Raw genomic sequence first — 4561 nt, 5'->3', positions numbered from 1 at the left:
AGATAGATAGATTTATTCAGGTTAAAAATCAATGCATGACACAGGGTGATCGATAAATAGATGCAATTAACTGACATGGACAGTGAAATATAAATACACGTATCCAATTCTAGAATTATCTAAAATATTATGCAATATGAATAAAACTAGACTAGAAGACGCTTAAACTAAATAAACATATAATGGTAATCGTTGCATTGATTTGTGCCTAAGGATAACCCATAGAAACACAAGTGCTTTATTTCCAATGGGGTCCATACATTTGAATGCAAGCACATTGAACATTTTGACAGCTAAAATCCACAGTTGTTAGTATAAACAAATACACTTTTGCGTCAAGCTGGTCTCTTTTGACGTCACCATGCAAGGGAGATCAGTCATAAAAGTATTACTATACTTCATACCACAGCGACATTTGACGATCTGTAGCGTCTGTTACCTTGCATTTTTTTTCTGGATGACTTATTTACACATATTAAGTAATTAAAGAACACATTTTCATGCAAAACAAACTTGTTTTTAAAAAATCATCCCTTATGACCTTTAATGGAGTGGGTTACCTGCATAAATAAAATACATATAGTTTATCTTCCTTTCGCATCTAAAAACCATTTAAACTTCCTACAGTCTATCCACAAAATGCATCATGTACATTTATTTCAAAATTTCGGCTTGAGCATCACTGAAGAGACATTATTTGTCGAAATGTGCATCTGGTGCATCAAAATTGGTATCGTATAAGTTTTACATTATGACCCCTGGGCCGAGGCCTCTGCTGGTGGACTGTTAGTCCCCGAGGGTCTCTACAACCCAGTAGCTAAGTGCTTCGTTACTAGCTTGAAAATACGGATGTATTTTTAATTGCTGAGATAAAATTTAGAAATTAATTTCAAAATTAAAGATTATATCTCCCTCATGCATAGCTCTGATCCTTGGACGAATTTGGCTCCTGTTTTTGGCACTCAAGTTTTCCTTTTAGCTCTTCCAAGTTTTTTTGTCATTTCGAATTTCCAAAATTTCGGCTTGAGCATCACTGAAGAGACATTATTTGTCGAAATGTGCATCTGGTGCATCAAAATTGGTACCGTATAAGTTTTACATTTATAAAAGTTGGCACTTCGATTAGCAAAATACAATCTTCATGATGAATTTGTAACAGGAGATAGAAGTAGATGAATACCCACTCCAAGACCTGTTTTTAGAGTCCGAGTCTTGTATTTAAAATGATTTAATACTGTACATAATATGAACCCTGAAATATACAATAAGTGATGGCTATATTTCATAATAAATCAAAGACAGTCATATAGGCAATCAATAGTGTACAATATGCAATATATGCACATACATGCAAGGTGAAGATAACGAACAGTGATCAATCTCATAACTCCTACAAGCAATACAAAATAGATAGTTGGGCAAACACGGACCCCTGGACACACCAGAGGTGGGATCAGGTGTCTACGAGGAGTAAGCATCCCCTGTTGATACATGTATAGAAACGAATATTACTTCTGTAAGAGTTATCTCCCTTACATGAATGAACTGGTACATATTATAGCATTATTTTGATATCGTATGAAATTTACAGTATGATATCTAATAAGTAACAAAATGATAAACATACTTTATAACACACAACACAATGTACCTGATTATGGATCAGGGTTCTGTCTGGCCAAAATAGTCGGTGTTATACCCGTACAAATGCAGTAGGGATAAATGCTTGTTAATTGATATTACGATAGCATTAAGACTGATATTATCAAAACAATGCTAGCAAAACATCAATAATGTGAAGTAAAATTACTAACATTTAAAACATGCTGTGCATTAAAAAATCAAAGGATATAAAATACAATAGTTGAAATGAATATACACTTTTAAAACTGATGGTAAAGAAATATATAATTTTATATGAGTAGGGGATAATTTTGTATTGGCTGCTCTTGTCAATAGGAAGCCAATGTAAAGAAATCAGCACTATGTGATCACTTCTCTTGGTACGAGTGATGATTTGTGCTGCCATATTCTGTATCCGCTGCAGTTTTATCAAGTCGGTTGTGTAAAATACCGAAAGGAAGAGCATTGACGCAGTCGAGCTGAGATGTCACGACGGCACATACTAAGGTCTTGCACGCATCTTCTGTGATGATCAACCGTATTCGTCCGATATTACGTAGTTGATGATAGCAAGCACGAGACACAGAATACATTTATACACCACAGGTACTATAAAATTCATTGTACAAAATATACTATATACAACTTTGATTTATAATATACTCTCTCACTTATCACTTTTACTATTGTTAGGGTTCCCATTGAAATGCAGACAATTATAGAAATTACGTTAATGAGATAGGAATGTTAAATTAATAGGAAATGGTAAAAGAAACTTACGGTAGTATGTCGTGCAGTCTCAAGTCTTTGATACATGTAAGGAATAAAGAAAATACCAAATGTCTATCAGAATTGGCTAACGCACGTAGTACATGTACCGTCTATGTCTTTTTAAAATTCTATCCTTTCACACCTCATTACCCGCAATTTAACACGGACACCCGAAAAAATTCTTGACAATCAACGGGCAGAATTAAATACAGAATGACCAAAACTATTTCTAATTTTTGAATAGATAAAAACAAGTGCAAATGTATTCAAATTGATTTATTTTAATTTCCCAATTTCTTCGGCTGAAATAAAAGCATAATTAAAATCTAATACTTGTATACTACCACAAATATATATATATATATTTTTTTTATTTCCTACAATATATTCTACAACTCTATTTACAAAGAAAGTTCTACAACTTCATTTACAAAGAAAATTTCAATTGATAAAATATACATGTTTACAAAATGAACAATTGTTACATCATTTCATGATAAGGGTAGCCACATGCATAATCGCACGGTATAAAGAATGGTAAATCATTTCACAAAACAAAATGCATAAACAGTAAAGATGATTTTCAAGTTTACAAACTTCATTCTATTCATAAAAATTGCATGCACAGCAATTCTACAGCATATGTGTGTTTTAACATTTCTGTAACATGTCATAATGATTACTTTCAGGCTTGGGTGTAATTCATTTATAAATATTTTCATATCGTGCATCTGGCCCTATGAATATACATTTGAAAACAGACATACAGCTGTATGTAGCAACTCGATGACATGTTAATATTAATCAATCAGTAAAATTCGTGCTGAGGTTTCATAGTAATGATACACTGTAAACAGAGTTTATTAGAGTAATTTTCAGACGCAAACAGATACGAAATCTTAATTTTGGATTATTAATCTACACATCACGTGGGAACCCGGGTTAGAATAGGTCCTCAGTACCCCTTGCTTGTCGTAAGGGGCGACTAAATGGGGCGGTCCTTCGGGTGAGACCGCAAAATCCGAGGTCCCGTGTCACAGCAGGTGTGGCACGATTAAGATCCCTCCCTGCTCAATGGCCATAAGCGCCGAGCATAGTCCTAAATTTTGCAATCCTTCACCGGCAGTGGTGACGTCTACATATGAGTGAAATATTCTCGAGAGGAACGTTAAACAATATTCAATCAATCATTAATCTACGCCAGTCATACGCAAGTTGAAGGGCACAAAATATACATGTATGTATAATAAAATGCCTTTATTCATTTTTCAATCGCTGAAAAACTGCACCCGGTGATAAGAGATCAAAGCATTTATCTGTCATATCAAGGATACCCAAACGTTCCGAGTGATTGTGGTTGTTATATTAAAAAATTCTCATTTGCATTTACAACATATCGTAATGTCGAATGTTGTGTGACGTGTTTAAAACCTAGGTCGTTCTTTACATACTGATTCTGATTACTTCTGTTCACCTGATCAGGACAGAGGGCGCACTGTGAGACCGGTTAACAGGGGATGCTTACTTCCCCCTATGTACCTTATTCCACCCCTGGTGTTTCTAAGGGTCCGCTTTTACCCTGTTCTCGATTGCGTATTCTTTATAAGACGGATCACTGTTTGTCATGTTTATTTTGCACACTGTTTCATGTTTCCCATAAGTAACATCTATAAAAATCATATTATCAATTCAATTTTCAGCGAATCATTACATTTAGAGAAATAAAGATTGGATACTTTGGAGAGAGAGAGCATGGATTAAAAGTGTAAGAGGAATTTTAAAATCCCGCGTTAGACACATCAAAACAATAGTACGTACCATCTATCATTCTGTGTTTAGTAAACCAGAAGTGATAAAAGAATTAAATAGGTTACACGAGAAATATGGTTTGGTTCCAGCTGACAAAACTTGTAATAACATTGTCTTTGTTTGTAAGGATTATTATTGCAACTGTATTTTAAACGAACTTGGCATTAATTTCACTTTTGTAATCGTACTTATACTCCAACAGCCCTTTCAAAAGATGAAATTCTTGACAACCATGCTTCAGTTTTAGACACATTTAATATCCCAGTTAATGGGTCGAATGAATATGAGTTACCTTATCTATACTGCATTCCTAAACTGCATAAAAACCCTTTCCAACAAAAATGCATTGCTACATCCA

Source organism: Ostrea edulis, chromosome 6, assembly GCF_947568905.1.
Source record: "Ostrea edulis chromosome 6, xbOstEdul1.1, whole genome shotgun sequence".
NCBI classification, from domain to species: domain Eukaryota; kingdom Metazoa; phylum Mollusca; class Bivalvia; order Ostreida; family Ostreidae; genus Ostrea; species Ostrea edulis.
This window is presented reverse-complemented; position numbering follows the sequence as displayed.